The 20,087-nt window shown below is 36.4% G+C and overlaps 1 protein-coding gene across 1 annotated transcript in view; it reads right to left on the bottom strand.

Annotated features, from left to right (window-relative positions):
* Positions 1–20,087, bottom strand: part of CFAP47 (cilia and flagella associated protein 47) — a 503,782-nt gene that overhangs the window by 298,725 nt on the left and 184,970 nt on the right.

Raw genomic sequence — 20,087 nt, 5'->3', positions numbered from 1 at the left:
GGTTCCAGAGTTGTTAAGTTTGCTGTGGCCCTGGGCCAGTCAAAGCTAGTGGAAGAAATCGTGTTGCATACATAAAGCTCCTTTGTTTGGAAAACAAACATCATTCCTTCTCTTTGATTTTGACGCATTTCCCATCTGCATTTGCATTATTCCTGTGTATCTTCATTACACTGGAATCACTATAGGTTTAAATAAAATCTAATTTTAATGGTTCACCACTCCTTAGCAGAAGTAGCTGCACTAAAGCCTATGTAAGAATTCAATGAGATGATGTCCATTAACTTGAAATCCTAGAGGTAAAACAAACAGCTCAGAGCCTTATGAAGAAACTGGAATACTTCCTTGCATGCAAAGCTAAGACAGGACGTCAGGAGGAAATAGTTGCTTCTATCAAATGCAACTGAGAGCCTAAGGAAAACTATCAGGGAACCACTAAACAGAGAGTTTCTTGAGAGACTACACGGTATTCATTTGAGTATTTCATAGTGCTCAGCAGAGAGCAGGCCCTCAGTAACACATTGAGGCCAAAGAATGCATTTTTGCATTGGTGAAGACAACAGGCCCAAAATGGAGCTGCTTATACTAAGCCCCACTTCACCAAATCAAGACTTCTTACAGTTTTGGCTCTCCCAGAAATGGAATCTTAAACCAGTCAATCAGAAATCGCCTGATCAGCACTACTTACGTTATCTGCCTGACAGACACCTGCCATTCCCTAAAGTAAGCTTGGAATAACCAATCTGCTTTTTTTGCTGTAGGGGCAGAAAACTTTTCCTTTCTTCCCTTCTAAATTTGTTGGCTGGTCGAATAATCAAATTGACATAAGACAGATTAACAGGGGAAAAAAACAAATTTAATTACATACCTATGGGAGCCCCACAAAGACATGAAGATTCAAAGGTAGTCAGGCAGTTGAGGTTTACATACTATGCTGAGCTTCGGAGAAGTGGGTAGGGATCTGGGGCTTCAAAGAGGAGGAAGGAAATTCATGGGAAGATGGGAAGTACAAGTGTTTGGTAAACAAATGTTTGCCAAGCCATGAAAATAAGTCTTTCTGATGTAAAAAGTTGTTGCTGGTAATAGCTCTCTTCCTGGTACAGACCCCCTATCTAAATTCTTTTAAGCAGTTAAGGGAGAGGTAAAATGCTTTTCATGAGTCTGCTGGTTCTCAATTGCCATTAGCTCAAAACAATCCCCGCGCCAAACTGGGACATTTGGGGGTGACATATTCTGTTCCCTCTCACTGCCTCAGTTCAACTTCCTGTTCTTGCCCCCTTCTGCCTATAAAAATCTCTTGCCTTCAGAGCTCCTTTCTATCTGCTAGATTGAATGCTGACTGACTGATGAATTGCTGAAAGCCAGGAAGAGCTTTAAAATTTACTCAGCTGAATTTTGTTCTTTAACAGCACTTTACAGAGGCTGTTATGAAGTGAGGGGTAGCAGAATAAGCCACCCTAAAATATGCCTCTTTCGCATACCAATTATTTGGAGAAACTGCAGAGACAGGAGAAGCTTTGAAAACAGAGTAGAAGTTATCGATTTGTAAGGGAAATCTACATTTATAAAGCAAATTTACATTAGAAAGGGGGCCTGCACCAGGAAGGGAGCTATTACTACAGATAAGTTTTCCACACAGGAGACTTATCTGGCAGGGCAATCTTTCTTTACCAAACATTGCCTCCTCTCACCTTCCAGTAAATTCCACCCCCCTGCCACCCTTTGAAGCCTCAGACCCCTATACACCTTAGGTCAGGACTGCACTTAAACCTCAGTCCTCTGGCTGCCTTCTGAGTCATATCTTTCTGAGGCTACCATACTACTTACATAGGTAATTGAGTATGTTATTTTTCCTCCTGTTAATCTTTTATTCTTGAGGTTCAGCCAAGAACTTAGAAGGGTAAAGGAATAATTCGTTTTCCTCCTCTACATGAGACTTGTTCCATTCTTTTCATTTTGAATATATCTCAAGGCCTACCTTCATCAAACGATAAGACAATATTTACAATTATGTTTTGTCAATAGATTTTATGTGTGGTTAGTAGTTTTACAGAGTTGACTCTTATAATTGATTTGATTACATTTTACATTTGATTACATTTATGCTAGGTTTTCTATTTGAACCTTCTGAGTTTACAGAGTAGAAGAAAATTAATTGAAATGAGTTATTAAATTTTAAACTTAATCTACAAAATTATACTTTCTCATTTACTGTGTAAAACATATAATTTCACTTGTACAGAACTCCTCACTCACTGACATCAAATTTAAATGGGAAAGCTAATAACATTTATGATTATTTTGAACTTTAATACATTTATTTCCATAATGAAACATACACACGTATCTTGGATTAACAACCCAATTCTATTAACCATACTGTCACTTTCTAAATGTTGAAGAATTTTATCACAGCTAACATATCCTGATAGACATGTATTTGCTGATAAAAGAGCAATAAATTTGAATAGCTTGGCTTTAATTCCAAAATCATTCTTCCATACCTGCATTCTCATACCATAAAGTGTCAAAACAGAAACCACCCATGTTAATGTTAACACTACTGGGAGCTGTGACAATAATAATGCTCCAAGAATAACATGATGAACACAAGTACCATAGAGTTTAATGATGCTATCAGAAAACTGATTTTTATAATGCACAAACAATAAGGATTTATTTAAGTAACGAAACTTCCTTCTTTTGTTCATAGTTAATACACCATTAGATTTTAAAAGCACAACGAACTTTCTAAAACAAGAAGAGCATTAGAATTTTTGCCTCACTGAATTAGAGCATTTAATTTATTGCATGAATCATCAAGGACCAAGTGTAGGAAGTGGTAAAATTAAAAGTCATGTGCTTTCTATTTTAAACTCATAAAAATTTAAATAAAATTCCCATTTTATCTAATGAAAACACAACAACCTACAGACTGGGAGAAAATATTTGCAAATGATGTGACCCACAAGAGCTTAATTTCCAAAATACACAATTCACAATTCACACAACTGAACAACAAAAAAGCAAACAACCCGATCAAAAAATGGGCCAAAGACCTAAATAGACAATTCTCCAAAGAAGACATACGGATGGATAACAGGCACATGAAAAGATGCTCATCATCGCTAATTATTAGAAAAATGCAAATCAAAACTACAATGAGATACCACCTCACACCAGTCAGAATGGCTATCATTATAAAGTGTACAAATAACAAATGCTGGAGAGGGTGTGGAGAAAAGGGAACCCTACTACACTGTTGGTGGGAATGAAAATTGGTGCAGCCACTATGAAAACCTCCAGTACGGAGGTTCCTCAAAAAAGTAAAAATAAAGTTGCCATATGATCCAGCAATCCCACTCCTGGGCATATACTCAGACAAAACTATAATTTGAAAAGATACATGCACCCCAATGTCCATTGCAGCACTACTTACAATAGCCGAGACATGGAAACAACCTAAATGTCCATTGAAAGATGAATGGTAAACAAGATGTGGGATATATATACAATGGACTATTACTCAGCCATTAAAATGAACGAAATAATGCCATTTGCAGCAGCATGGATGGAACTAGATATTATCATGCTAAGTGAAGTAAGTCAGAAAGAGAAAGACGAATATGATATATCACTTATATATGGAATCTAAAATATGACACAGGGCTTCCCTGGTGGCACAGTGGTTAAGAATCTGCGTACCAATGCAAGGGACATGGGTTCAAGCCCTGGTCCAGGAAGATCCCACACGCCACGGAACAACTAAACCCGTGTGCCACAACTACTGAGCCTGAGCTCTAGAGCCCGCAAGCCACAATTACTGAAGCTTGTGCGCCTAGACCCCATGCTCTGCAACAAGAGAAGCCACCACAATGAGAAGCCCATGCGCCAAAACAAAGAGTAGCCCCCACTCGCCACAGCTAGAGAAAGCCCACAAGCAGCAACGAACACCCAAGGCAGTGAAAAATAAATAAATAAATTTATTAAAAAATAAATAAAATACAACACAAATGAACATATCTACAAAACAGAAACAGACCCACAGACATAGAGAACAGACTTGTGGTTGCCAAGAGGGATGGGGGTGGGGGAGGGAAGGATTGGGAGTTTGGGATTGGTAGATGTAAACTATTATATACAGGATGGATAAACAACAAGGTCCTACTGTATAGCACAGGGAACTATATTCAATATCTTGTGATAAGCCATAATGGAAAAAAATATGAAAAAGTATATACATATATATGTATACAACTGAGTCACTTTGCTGTACAACAGAGATTAACACAACATTGTAAATCAACTATACTTCAGTAAAAAAATTTTTTAGGAAATAATAACTTTCATATGAGAAAGTAATGTTAAGAAAACACCAAATTGAATTCTGTCTAGAGTAATCGCTTAGAAACTTGTTTAATATGTATGTAAAATGCTGTTAACCTCTATTAAGATCTTATTTTCTGAAGAAAAGTACAGTCTTTTCCTTATGTGAAAAGTAAGTGGGATTGAATAGATGATCTTTGGGTTCATTTCCAGTTTATTTATTATTTTTAATTTGTATTGGAGTATAGTTGCTTTACAATATTGTGTTAGTTTACACAGTACAGCAAAGTGAATCAGCTATACGTATACATATATCCCCTCTTTTTGGATTTCCTTCTCATTTAGGTCATCACAGAGCACTGGGTAGAGTTCCCTGTGCTGTAGGTTCTCATTAGTTATCTATTTTATACATAGTATCAAGAGTATACATGTCAATCCCAATCTCCCCATTCATCCCACCCCCTTCAATAAATTTTTTTAAAAATAAAAGACACACTTGACAAATACTGGTTCTCTGGCATTCTTATAACAACAAAACATTTATTTCTAACAGAACAGATTTTTAAAATATTCTATTTCCTGAAATAATATCACAAGAGTCAGTTTTTAGTATGTCACTAATGGTTATCCCACTGGAATAATTTAAGAAAACATTTTGGCATATGAAAGCCACAGATCATAATTTATTTAAATAATAATAATCTACTATGCATCATGTAATACACATTTTATTATTTCTAATACTTTTTATCAACCAAAGAAGTTTAAGAATTATTATTGTCAATTTTACAGATATTGAAATTGGAGCTTAAACAGGTTAAGTACTTTGTACAAGGTCACAAAAGTACAAAAGACCTAGAATTTTAGTCTGCATCTGTCTGATTCAAAAGTCATGCTCTTTAATCCACTTCACTGCACTGTTCCAGAATCACTTCTTATGCTGTTGCTTTGAAATATTTCCATTCTTAGATGAAACTCCATTAAATAAGATACTATAGTGGTCATGCAAAAGTAAGAAAGATATAAAGTTTTTAAAGATAAAAGAAGTGAAATCACAAATGGAATTAAATTTATTAGGCTGGCCCAAAAGTTTGTTCGGTTTTAAGTAAAAATAGACATTTTTCATTTTCACCAAGAACTTTATTGAACAACGTATTCATTAACTGAATGAACTTTTTGGCCCACCCAATACTTATAAAGGGAAGAGGGTTAGTTTTTCTAAGTATATTTATTTTGGTGTATGAACAATTTGTTTAAAAATCAATGAGTCCAACAGAATGGGAATGGTTCCATAAACAATGGTATCTCTTTGTAATTAAAAGTGATGTTTGTAAAGAGTTTTTAACAAAATAGGGAAATGTTTATGTTAAGTTAATAAAGCAGGATTAAAATATGTTTAGAAGGGAATCCTAACTAAGAAATAAATATGCATAAAATTGACTTGAAGGAAATACAGTAAAATGTTAACCGAAGTTAAAAAAAAAAAATCAATGGAATTAGAAAGTAAGTTATAGTAGTCTTATTTTAAGTGATATCCTACTTTACAGTTTCAATGAAGGGTACATGATGTTTATATTCTGCTTCTATTTTGAGTTTTATATTATGGAAAATACAAATCAAAAAAGTTTATTTTTCAATGAAAATCACATCATAAAAATGATTACTGGTTATAAACAAATGAAATTATATCAAAGGATGTTAGGTACTGTATTAGGCTGCTCAGGCTGTCATAACAGAATACCATAGGCTGGGTAACTTAAACAATAGAAATGTATTTTCTCACAGTTTTGGAGGCAAGAAGTCCAAGAACAAGCAAGGTGCCAGCCAATTCAGTTTCTGGTGAGACCTCTCTTCCTAAGAAGACAGCTTAGGGTCCCACCCTTATGACATCTTTAACCATAATTACATCCTAAAGGTTCTATCTCCAAATACAGTCATAAGGGGGTTAGGGCTTCAACAAGTGAATTCTAGGGAGACACAATTCATTCTATAACAGGCACAAAAGACAGGAAACATTAAGCATATTATTTCGAATACAGCAATATAAAATTTATTGTAAAATATAACACCCAATTTATATATATTTTTAATAACAGAAGACACATGGCATTGTTATGGTCTGAAATATGTGCCTCCAAAAGTCATATGTTAAAAACCTAACCCTCAGTATTCCAGAATGTAACTGTATTTGGAGTTAAGGCCTTTAGAGAGGTGATTAAGGTAAAATGAAGCTCTTAGAGTGGGTCCTAATCCAATCTGACTGGTGTCCTTATAAGAAGATGGAGTTTAGACACACAGAGAGATACCAGGGGGGTGTGCACACATAAGAAAGACCATGTAAGCACACAGAGAAAAGGCGGCCATCTGCAAGCCAAGCCAGAGGCCTCAGAAGAGAACCAATCTGCAGACACCTTGATTTTGCACTTCCAGCCTCCAAAACTGTGAGAAAATAAATTTCTGTTGTTTAAGGCTGCCAGTCTGTGGTATTTTGTTATGGTTGTTCTAGCAAACTAATATAGGTATTATGGAATAAATGCCTTAAAGTTATTTTTAAGACTTTATAGTTTAATATTATACATAATGTTCAATGTATGACATTCATAGTACATACCCCACCTTTCTCCAACTTGACCCTCTCTCACTAGAATCTCTCCTAGAATGCAAATCCTTTACCTTTTCTTCTTTTACCCCTAATTTTTATATTTCACAAAATTTTCCTGTTTTATGACTGTCCTGAGATCCAATTTCAAAGTTTTATTTCTTTCACCACATAAGCTCAAAAACTAAAGCTCTGAGAGTGACAACATTAATAAATAAAAGTTTAATGAACATTGGCCACATTCCATGTTATCAATGACCCTGGGTGTTAGAGGTGCCAGATGAATGAGATGTGCTTCCTGCCCTCAGAATGCTTTAAAATTAGTGGGGTACACAGATTCATGAATAAGTCAGTGGTGTTGAAAATAATTTACATAGTTATACACAGCTGTGCTGTTTTCCTTAACAGAATCTTCCTCATTCTCCCACTCAGACTGGTTGTAGAGGAAAAGGAGGAAATGTAGACTTGGATCTTCACATATCTTAGTCTCTTCTAACCTGAACAGTCTCTTTACAGTAACTCTGTTCTTTGGGGTAAATAATCAAAATTTCAGACCTTCCCATCCCCCCAACAAGATGGTATCTGGGAAGAGGTAGGTATATTTTCTACTAAATAAAGCTTCAACTTCAGGTTTCCTCACTTTCATGAGCCTCTTCTAAAGCTATGCATGTAATTTTTGTATTTAGAATTTGATATTATTTTATAAAGAAGGGATCTCCAAATTGTGTAAGGTCTCTCAGAACATGGATCAGCCCTGCAGTGGGCTTTCATGAGGGAGGGGAGACGGGCTCTTGTGTCTGTACATGCATCTGTCACTACTTTTCTGGATACTCAGTCTCTTTGGCAATGCCCCCTCTCTACCTGGAGCCTACTGACATGTTGCCATCTGCTACTGAGGCCTGAGATAGGGATCTTGAGTCTCTCCCCTTAGTCCCACCCAGGACCAAGAGGGTCTCATAAGTGACTCAGCCACTTCCCAGTCATCATATATTTTTCATTAATGCTGTGGCTGCAGAGTCAACCATCTCCGACTATTCTACCTATTCAATGGAGTGCCTCTCATTTAGTCAGGCTCCACAACAGATTGCCTGGGTCTTAACTCAGTCACCCTCAGTGACTTTGAAACTCCTACATCCCTTCCAACCACAAGAAACTTAAGCCAGTTTTGGCTACTGACATGACAGTGAGAACCTAACACACAAAGAAAAAATATTTTGTTCAGTACCATGTCTAATTTTTAAGACCACAGTATTGCTACGGACAGAAAAATTCTGATCTGGAAATTAAAAAATAAAAATGAACACTGAAACTTTGATTTGCATTCCTGCTGTAAGTGCCCTCTTCTTACCCTACATCCCCATTCCTGCTAAAGAAGCTGAACATCTCTGGCCAACCATGGAGTCAATTCCACATGAAAAGAAACATATAAAAATATGATATTTCAAAATATATTAACCACATTACATAAATAACTACAAGTAACAAATGCTACTTTAGTGGGACAGGAGCATGGATAATGGAGTAATAAGGCTGCCTATGGATGTGGAGAGTTCCAGTGGACAAGGCAGATGTAGGCAGAGGAAGTGGTATAAATTTACCAACACTCCACTGACACTTTTTTCTTATATGAACAAAACTTTTATGTAAAAAATATTTTTAACATCTTTATTGGAGCATAATTGCTTTACAATGGTGTGTTAGTTTCTGCTGTATAACAAAGTGAATCAGCTATATGTATACATATATCCCCATATCTACTCCCTCTTCTGTCTCCCTCCCACCCTCCTTATCCCACCCCTCTAGGTGGTCACAAAGCACCAAGCTGATCTCCCTGTGCTATGCAGCTGCTCCCCACTAGCCATCTATTTCACATTTGGTAGTGTATATATGTCCATGCTACTCTCTCACTTCATCCCAGCTTACCATTCCCCCTCACCATGTTCTCAAGTCCATTCTCTACATCTGCGTATTTATTCCTGTCCTGCCCCTAGGTTCATCAGAACCATTTATTTATTTACTTATTTTTTTAGATTCCATATCTTTGTGTTAGCATACAGTATTTGTTTTTCTCTTTCTGACTTACTTCACTCTATATGACAGACTCTAGGTCCATCCACCTCATGACAAATAACTCAATTTCGTTTAGTTTTATGGCTGAGTATTATTCCATTGTACATATGTGCCACATCTTCTTTATCCATTCATCTGATGATGGACACTTAGGTTGCTTCCATGTAATGGCTATTGTAAATAGAGCTGCAGTGAACATTGTGGTACATGACTCTTTTTGAATTATGGTTCTCTCAGGGTACATGCCCAGTAGTGGGACTGCGAGGTCATATGGTAGTTCTATTTTTAGTTTCTTAAGGCATCTCCATACTGTTCTCCATAGTGGCTGTACCAATTCACATTCCCACCAGCAGTGCAAGAGGGTTCCCTCTTCTCCACACCCTCTCCAGCATTTATTGTTTCTAGATTTTTTGATGATGGCCATTCTGACCGGTGTGAGGTGATATCTCATTGTAGTTTTGATTTGCATTTCTCTAATGATTAATGATGTTGAGTATTCTTTCATGTGTTTGTTGGCAATCTGTAAACCTTCTTTGGAGAAATGTCTGTTTAGGTCTTCTGCCCATTTTTGGATTGAGTTTTTTTTTTATTATTGAGCTGCATGAGCTTCTTATAAATTTTGGAGATTAATCCTTTGTCAGTTGCTTCATTTGCAAATATTTTCTCCCATTCTGAGGGTTGTCTTTTGGTCTTGTTTATGGTTTCCTTTGCTGTGCAAAAGCTTTTAATTTTCATTAGGTCCCATTTGTTTTTGTTTTTATTTCCATTTCTCTAGGAGGTGGGTCAAAAAAGATCTTGCTGTGATTTATGTCATAGAGTGTTCTGCCTATATTTTCCTCTAAGAGTTTTATAGTGTCTGGCCTTACATTTAGGTCTTGAATCCATGTTGAGTTTATTTTTGTGTATGGTGTTAGGAAGTATTCTAATTTCATTTTTTTACAAGTAGCTGTCCAGTTTTCCCAGCACCACTTATTGAAGAGGCTCCCTTTTCTCCACTGTATATTCTTGTGTCCTTTATCAAAGATAAGGTGACCATATGTGCGTGGGTTTATCTCTGGGCTTTCTATCCTGTTCCACTGATCTATATTCCTGTTTTTGTGCCAGTACCATACTGTCTTGATTACTGTAGCTTTGTAGTATAGTGTGAAGTCAGGGAGCCTGATTCTTCCAGCTCCGTTTTTCTTTCTCAAGACTGCTTTGGGTATTTGGAGTCTTTTTTGTTTCCATACAAATAGTGAAATTTTTTGTTCTAGCTCTGTGAAAAATGCCATTCGCAGTTTGACAGGGATTGCACTGAATCTGTAGATTGCTTTGGGTAGTATAGTCATTTTCACAATATTGATTCTTCCAATCCAAGAACATGGTACAGCTCTCCATCTGTTTGTATCATCTTTAATTTCTTTCATCAGTGTCTGATAGTTTTCTGCATACAGGTCTTTTGTCCCCTTAGGTAGGTTTATTCCTAGGTATATTATTCTTTTGGTTCTAATGGTAAATGGGAGTGTTCCCTTAATTGCTCTTTCCAATTTTCATCATTAGTGCATAGGAATGAAAGAGATTTCTGTGCATTAATTTTGTATCCTGTTACTTTACAAAATTCATTGATTAGCTCTGATAGTTTTCTGGTAGCATCCTTAGGATATTCTATGTATAGTACCATGTGATCTGCAAACAGTGACAGCTTTACTTCTTTTCTGATTTGGATTCCTTTATTTTATTTTCTTCTCTGATCACTGTGGCTAAAACTTCCAAAACTATGCTGAATAATAATGGTGAGAGTGAGCATCCTTGTCTTGCTCCTGATTTTAGAGGAAATGCTTTCAGTTTTTCACCACTGAGAACAATGTTGGCTGTGGGTTTCTCACATATGGCCTTTATTATGTTGAGGTAAGTTCCCTCTATGTCTACTTTCTGGAGAGTTTTTATCATAACTGGGTGTTGAATTTTGTTGAAAGCTTTTTCTGCATCTATTGAGATTATCACATGATTTTTATCCTTCAGTTTGTTAATATGGTGTATCACCTTGATTTTCATATATTGAAAAATCCTTGCATTCCTGGGACAAACCCCACTTGATTATGGTGTACAATCCTTTTAATGTGATGTTGGATTCTGTTTGCTAGTATTTTGTTGAGGATTTTTGCATCTATGTTCATCAGTGATATTGGTCTGTAGTTTTGTGTGTGTGTGTGTGTGTGTGTGTGTGTGTGACATCTTTGGTTTTGGTATCAGGGTGATGGTGGCCTCATAGAATGAGTTTGGGAGTGTTCCTCCCTCTGCTATATTTTGAAAATCTTTGAGAAGGATAGGTGTTAGCTCTTCTCTAAATGTTTGATAGAATTTGCCTGTGAAGCCATCTGGTCCTGGGCTTTTGTTTGTTGGAAGATTTTTAATCATAGTTTCAATTTCAGTGCTTGTGATTGGTCTGTTTTTATTTTCTATTTCTTTGTGCTTCTGTCTCGGAACATTGTGCTTTTTTAAGACTGTTCATTTCTTCCTGGTTGTCCATTTTACTGGCATACAGTTGCTTGTAGTAATTTCTCATGATCCTTTGTATTTCTGCAGTGTCAGTTATTCCTTCTCTGTTTTCATTTCTAATTCTGTTGATTTGAGTCTTCTCCCTTTTTTTCTTGATGAGCCTGACTAATGGTTTATCAATTTTGTTTATCTTCTCAAACAACCAGCTTTTAGTTTTACTGATCTTTGCTATCATTTCCTTCATTTATTTCTGATCTGATCTTTATGATATCTTTCCTTCTGCTAACTATGGGTGTTTTTTTTCCTCTTTCTCTAATTGCTTTAGCTGTAAGGTTAGGTTGTTTATTTGAGATGTTTGTTGATCTTAAGGTAGGATTTTATTGCTATAAACTTCCCTCTTAGAACTGCTTTTGCTGCATCCCATAGGTTTTGGGTCATCATATCTCCATTGTCATTTCTTTCTAGGTATTTTTTGATTTCCTTTTTGATTTCTTCAGTGATCTCTCAGTTATTTAGTAGCATACTGTCTAACCTCCATGTGTTTGTGTTTTTAAAGTTGTTTTCATGTAACTGATATCTAGTCTCATAGTGTTGTGGTCGGAAAAGATACTTGATACAATTTCAATTTTTTAAAATTTACCAAGGCTTGATTTGTGACCCAAGATATGATCTATCTGGAGAATGTTCCATGACTACTTGAGAAGAATATGTATACTATTATTTTGGGATGGAATCTCCTATAAATACCAATTAAGTCCACCTTGTTTAATGTATCACTTAAAGCTTGTGTTTCCTTATTTATTTTCATTTTGATCTGTCCATTGGTGAAAGTGGGGTGTTAAAGCCCCCTACTATGATTGTGTTACTGTCAATTTCCCTTTTTATGGCTGTTAGCATTTGCCTTATGTATTGAAGTTCTCCTATGCTGGGTGCATAAATATTTACAATTTTTATATCTCCTTCTTGGATTGATCCCTTGATCATTATGTAGTATCCTTCTCTGTCTCTTGTAATAGTCTTTATTTTAAAGTCTCCACTTTGCCCGCCGCACCCCTGTTGTTGTGCTCTCCTCCACGGCTCTGAAGCTTCCCCCATCAGCCCCCCACAGTCTCTTCCTGGGAAGGGGCTTCCTAGTGTTTGGAAACCTTTCCTCCTTCACAGCTCCCTCCCACTGGTGCAGGTCCCATTCCTATTCTTTTGTCTCTGTTTATTCTTTTTTCTTTTGCCCTACCCAGGTATGTGGGGACTTTCTTGCCTTTTGGGAGGTCTAAGGTCTTCTGCCAACATTCAGTAGTAGATGTTCTGTAGGAGTTGTTCCACGTGTAGATGTATTTCTGGTGTATCTGTGGGGAGAAATGTCATCTCTGCATCTTACTCTTCTGCCTTCTTCCATGCCCCCCAATCGTTTTGTTTTGTTTTGTTTTTTTAATCAAGCCTGACAATTTCTGTCTTTTGATTAGCTTGTTTAGTCCATTCACATGTAGGGTTATTACTGATATTTTTGGATTTATATCTGCTACTTTATTTGTCTTTTGTATGCTTCATATTTTTTCTTTTGTTTCTTCTTTATTGTCTTCTTCTATATTAAGTGGATTCTTTCTAGTATACCATGTTGATTCCTCAATGATTTTTAACTGCAGTTTTACGTTATTTTCTTATTGCTTGCTCTCAGGATTATAATATGCATCTCAACTTAGCATCTACTCCAGATTTATACTAACTCAATTCTACTATGTTATGAAATGTTGCTCCAATATAGTTCTATTCCTTTTCTTTACTGTCACATAGAATTACATCTTTATGTGTCACAAACCCAACAATCTAGTGTTATAATTGTTATTTTATATAACCTTATGTCTTCTAAAGATGTTAAGAGAAAAAAGGAAAAATCTATTTATATAGGTTTTTATATTACATTTCATTACCATTTCTGGTTCTCATCTTTTCTTTCTGTGGATTCAATTTACTATACAGTGTCATTTCCTTGTTCTGATATAGCTTCATTTCTATTGCCCTGCTTTGTAATGTTATTTACAAAATATCTCTATGTGCTATTAGCCCAACTATACAATTTTATATTGTTTTGTGCAAGTGTTTTTAAGAATCATTTAAGAGAAGATAAGAGAATAAATTTATGGCAGTACAGTCATAAAGTTCCAGAGTTCTGACTGATTTATTTTTTTGGAATGAATCAAAACTGATTCAAGTTTCAGGATCATAAAGGAACTCTCATTTAATTTCATTTCAATATCCTCATGATGCTGTTTTGAAGTTATCTTTATTTTCTATTACCACAGAAACGATGCCTCTGAATGCTACAAGTTTAAGAACAAGATATTCCTATAGTGTCCCTGGCATCATTTGATCTTTACTAAATCTGTAGGCATCATAAAAACATCTTTAAACATACCATTGACTGAAGTGAAATTGCTACTATTCGTAAGTTTTCATCTATGATACTGGCAACTTCATAAAATTGGCCTAATATATCTGTCTCCCTTAATCTAATGTATACACACATAGTGCATGTGCACATGTATACACATATGCACACACACATACACACACATCACACACTATATACCTTTCTCCATACTCAAACAGCCATTATTGCCTTAGTCCTATTTGATTATTCTCCACACTACTGGATTCTAGGAAGGAAGCCACTACAAACTAACAAAGGTAAAACCAACAAAAAAGAAACGCTAAATTAGAAAAAGAAAAGTAAGTCAAATAAGAATGTTTATGTCTACATCAGAGAATAACCAATAAGATCCAAATTATATTTTTACAAATCACAATTCTGATAATGAATGGCATGGTGACCACATTAATTAATTCATAAAATAATGTGTGGAAAGTCTCATCATTCATCTCTCCAGTCATTAGCTGGTGAATAATTAATAGTCTAATTACACATCTCTAATTCTGTCCCAAGCAATAGTGAAGATAAGAGACTCTTATGTTTGTCATCCCAAATCACTCTAGAAATGAAACAGTGAAGCTCCAGGATATCTTTAAGAGATAAGTATAAAATATATATATATATAGTATATATATATTTTTAATATATATATATATATTTTTTAATGAAACTAAAAGGAAAGAAGGGATATTTGTCATTTGAAACCTCTGGAATTGGTCAGAATTGGAGGCCATCTCTGTGTCATGATGGAACTTCCTCTAATAGAATTCCTTGTGAAAAATCATTTTCCCAACCATCTGGCCAAAGGCCTAAGTTCCCATCATGAAATATGTATTCTCATTGGTTAGAGGAATGCAATCCAGAAGAATATTTGTTGATTATAAATTAATAGCTTTGAAGTTAAATATTAACACCTAGGCAAGGGAACACTTATTAGTGATAAACTAGGATATGATGAAATGATCACAAGGGTTTGGGAAACCAGGAAATAGCCTGGCATTGCTTTCAAAGGGAATATGGTTGCAGAGGGTGGTATCAGCTGAGGACTCCTGGCAATAGAAAAGTGGTCCAGAGGAAGGGGAAAAGTAAACTAACCAGGAACTACAATGTAGTAAGTACAGCATAAAACACTCTTCTCTCATTTAATATTCCAAAGTTAGATGATCTCTATCACAATACTCCCATTGGATGTAAGTCCAGTAATAGGAAAACAGAAAAATTTTATTTGAATTTCACTGTTTTATTCCCTTCCAAAAATGTAAATAAAATTCATCCAAAGGTATCTCTTCGATATCATTAACAGACTTGGAACACTGAAACTATTAATAGGTTTCCATAATCTATGGGAATGGTTCCCGATTTTTAGGCTGCAGACTCTCACATCTGTTTTAAAAATTCAACTAACAGATTTCAGTATGTGCTCTAATAGTTAATAAAAAGAAACTTTACTTTAAAATGTTCCTGAATTTAGAGTAACTTTTGAAAATATGTTTTCTCAATAAATGGAGTAAAATATAAGTACTCTCATGTAGATGGTCCAGTAAATGGTTTAAATGTGCAGTCCTTGAAAAGTATGAAACCACTGCTCTTCAACTTGAATATAGTCTAAAATAGACCACAGTAGCATCCCATTAGTTCATGCAAGATAGATAAAGATCATTTAGAGCGCATGAAATACAGCTGTCATGTCAAACCCTAAAGTAGAACCTTTGAACCACCTTTTTCATCTTAGCATGGAAGAAATGAATCCAACTTCTTGTCATTGATGCTTCTTTACATAGACTTATCTAGTAGTGATAGGTAAATACTAAGTCCAGAAAGACCCTGGAAAAGATCAAATTCCAGTATCTACAAACACCCATGTGACGGCTACAAAACGCAGTTGGAGACTGACTCACACAGTCACAGGGAATATGTTATTAAGATCACAGGGCAAATATCTGCTGTTGGATTTGAAAATTAGAAAATAAAACCCTTAAAATATCATAACATTGAGGTAAACAGTTGTCAAGAGAACAATAAAGTACAAGAGTGGGAGGAAAGAAAAGCATCAAAGAGAGTATAAAACATAATAAACTTGCATGGCCATTTCAATAAATTGACTGATAAGGTTTGGAGTTTTACTAATGACTACAAGGTCTATATGTGGGAGATTAGTAGGATAAAGGACATTTCATTTACAAATAAAAGTTTTTAAAAATTCAATTACACAAAAGAAAGTACAGCCAGCTACAAAGATTGATTTGTGAAGGCGTAGCACCTAATTTACATTCATATATGCTACTTTTTAATTCTCTTTCATTTCAAAGGTTTGTTGAAGTCCAACAGTGCCGTCAGTCACAATGTCCCTATATTCATCCAATCAAAATCACTCTTTTCCATTCATCGCTTTCTTTTCATTGTAACTACAACCACTATAGTTCTGTACCTCTTCACAGCATCAATCTGGGAGAGCTTATCTATTGATCTCTCTACTTCTGGCCTTTGTGTTTTCATAGTCACCTAACACATAAATATCTTATCTCTTTCATCTAGCTAAAGCTCCTTAAAGGCAAAGACCAGCACAGAGCACATAAAAAATACTTGGAAGTTTTGACTGCATACATGGGCAGATGGATGGATGGATGGATGGAGGATGGATGGAGTGACTGACATCTGTAATCAAGATCCACCTGAACTAAAAGAAAAGACCACTTCATAGCCATCATCAGGACCCCAGAAGCATAATACCCAATCTCTAATTACCATAGATTGGGTTTACTGGAAGAAAACAGTCTGGGGTTTAAGATGTTTATTAGGATCAACATCTGTATAAGGAAGGGGAAGGAAGCAGGCTGGAGAAGAGAGTAGGAAGAAGGGGCAGGGCTGCAGGGTGTGGAGAACAGGATGATGTAGAACAGCTTTGCAGGCCTGATGAGGCCTTGGTCAACTGGGCAGGGAGCTCTGGATTGCCCTTCAGAGTTTCTAGCTTTAGGCTGAAATGCCTGGCTCTCTAAACCTGCCTCTATCAGTTAGTGGATGCCGGCTTGCCTGGTGGGGTGTAACCTCAGGCCAAGTGGTACCAAGTAGATAAGACAGATCCTGTAGGAGGTGACAAATGGAGGCAGTCGGCTGACCTCACTTCACATAGTTGAGCAGCAAATCCTGCTTTGAAGGGACACTAGGAGGTGCAGTCCCATGTCTTCCCATTTTGATCTTTTTTTTTTTTTCTTTTTTCTTTTGGCCGCACAGCTTGCGGGATCTTAGTTCCCCAGCCAGGGACGGAACCTGGGCCCCCGGCATTGGAAGCTCAGAGTCTTAACCACTGGACCGCCAGGGAATTCCCAACACACTTTGATCTTGATTTCTGAATCAGAAAACTCTAACAGGTGAGACGATCACCTGGTATAGCAAGCTCTACCAACTGCTAACCTAAAACTCTTGGTGTATTTTATGACAGAGGAGATACACATAGGTCAATACCTCATTTAAGCAGCCCTGTTTAAGTAAGGAGAGACTGAGTGACCAGTCAAGGACTTCATGTCCCCTAAATCCATGAAGCCCTTTGGAGAGCACAGAATCTTGAGGCTCTTATTGGAATTCTATTGGCTATAAATGTGAGATGCACTTCTTAGTCAATTTTCCTCATGCCCAGCATTTATTTATTAGTATGAACTCTCTGTATATATCATATATCACTCACCTTCTGCAATAACTATTATTTGAATACCTAATGACCACCAAGGTGATACAGTATGGTATTTAAATTTATGGTTTTATCAAGTGGGAACCAACTGAATGCAAGTAGACAATACTTTTCCTTCGAAAGTAAGGGCATGACAACATCCTCTAAGATTCACTATAACGACATTCATCTTTAAATAAAATCCAAGCATTTACATTATGAATTTTAAGCAGTCTGCAGAAATTCTGAAAGAGTTCAATACATTTAATAAAAGTAATTAAATGAGGAGTGGAAGTAATATCATTAGCTTTAAGTTGAATAGAAATTTGTAAACAGAAAAAATATTTCAATTAGTTGTATCATATTCTGCCTTTCTTTTTAACTTGAGGGAAGTAAATGAATTTTTCTTTCTAATAATACCCTCTGTATCCATAAAAAGCATGAGTTTGAAGATCAACCTATCTAACATGAAATGCCCAAAATTACAGAAGGCAATAGTTATAGAAAACGAATGACTACAGAATTTAAACCAGGTCATGACCTGGAAGGATACATACACAAGAGATCTCTGAGGCGTCGCTGATGTTCTATTTCCTGACCAGAGTGGTAAACATAAGAAGGTTTACTTTTACTTTGTTAAAACATGCAAATTAGTTTTACATAGTTTGATCTGTATTGTTTCAAGAAAAAAAAAAAAGCTTCAGAACAAGCCAAACAATCCAAAAAGCAATTTGTAAACCAAATGTCCTCAAATTGATACTGCTGGGGGAGTTGAAAGTTATCACCGTGGAATTATCACTTCCTCTGAATACAAATTTAGAAGAGATTGGAAGTTTCCTTGCAAATGTGGAATCAATGCTGGCAGTTACGAATTGGGAATGTTAGCACAACTGTCTCCCCACACTATCCCCAAACTAAGATTATAATCGGCAAAGACTGCCAGAAGCAACCCATAGCTGTCAGTAGAGAAAAACCCCAAGCGTCATACCATGAAGTATCTGAACAAACCTCTTTTTATTAATAATAGATCAGTATACAATTATACCAGTATATTTGGAGGAATTTGAAATGCAGAATGGACAAACCCAGAAGTTAGGATATGTTTAAAAACAAATCCAAGGATTTAATACAAACACAAAAGGAGGAACATATCTGAGCAGCAAAAGGAAAATTCAGGAAAGTTGGGGCCGACATGCATTCATGCCACCCTCTTCCACACAGACCCTGGTAAAACAACTACCAAGCCTGACGGTACAGACTGGGCACCAGTGTCAGAGGCTTGTGGGTCTTGTGGAACTTCTGGTGAAGAAGGTCAAATATGCAATTGCCTAAAGGGCCTGACTGTATGAAATGCAATTAGAACACCGAGAAGGGTTTATAAAACATTAAAAAATTAAAATTTAATGAAGTATTCAAAGTACTGAAAAGGAGAAAGAGCTGTTACTACTTGCAGTAGAGTCTGCTATCACCCAGAGGCCATGCTCTTCTTTATAGAAATAGAATCCCCTTCCCAAGTGTCAGCAGAACACATAGCCACACATGTACCCACACTTGCACCTACCCGTGCCCATGGGACTAGCTTGGGTCAGTGACAGATTAGCAAAGGTAATGAGTGCTTGTTCTGGTTCATCTCCTTAAAAATTTTTGTCCTACATTCTCTGCATTCTATTCCATTAGCCTAGGAATGACAACAGCAGGAAGCCAACTCAGAAGCCGTGTGTCAAAAATGATGGAGGTGCGCGGAGCAACTAAGCCTGTGCGCCACAGTTACTGAGCCCACGTGCCACAACTACTGAAGCCTGTGCGCCTAGAGCCCATGCTCCGCAACAAGAGAAGCCACCACAATGAGAAGCCTGTGCACCGCAACAAAGAGTAGCCCCTGCTCATCGCAACTAGAGAAAGCCCACACTCAGCAACGAAGACCCAACGCAGTCAAAAATAAAATATATAAATTTTGAAAAAATGATGGAGCTGGCCCCCAAGCCCCAGACTGCCTTCCCACTCCATTATATTGTGTGACATATGCAGGCGAAAAAACCCACAATTAATATGTATAATATTACATTATCTTAAAAATAATCCCTATATATATATTTCTGCATATATACACACATACATAGTGTTGCATACATTTGTATAACTAAGGTAACATATGAAAAGATACCACATTTTTAATGCATGATGTGACTGTGTAAAACTGAAAGGTGGAGAAGTTAACTATTAATGGTATTTTTAAACTTTTGCATTGTGAATTGTTATAATGAGCATGCGTTCCTTTTTGTTATTTAAATGCCTGATATTCTATGCACAAAGTAAATGTTGCAATCAAATATCAAATATTATAATCCCGTTAGTTCCCTGATTAATCAATTCACATTTATAAATAGTTGAGGAACTGGGTAGACAGATAGGGTATGAGGAAGGAGAGATGGAGAGGACTCTGTCATTGCATCCAACTTGCAGAAGCTCTGGGAAGACCAGCAATCAGGCAAGTGCTCACAATCACTAAGGGGGAGACAAAGGGCAAG

Source organism: Phocoena phocoena, chromosome X, assembly GCF_963924675.1.
Source record: "Phocoena phocoena chromosome X, mPhoPho1.1, whole genome shotgun sequence".
NCBI classification, from domain to species: domain Eukaryota; kingdom Metazoa; phylum Chordata; class Mammalia; order Artiodactyla; family Phocoenidae; genus Phocoena; species Phocoena phocoena.
Note: the sequence above shows the minus strand (reverse complement) of the source record. Positions and strands in the feature narration are given on the sequence as shown.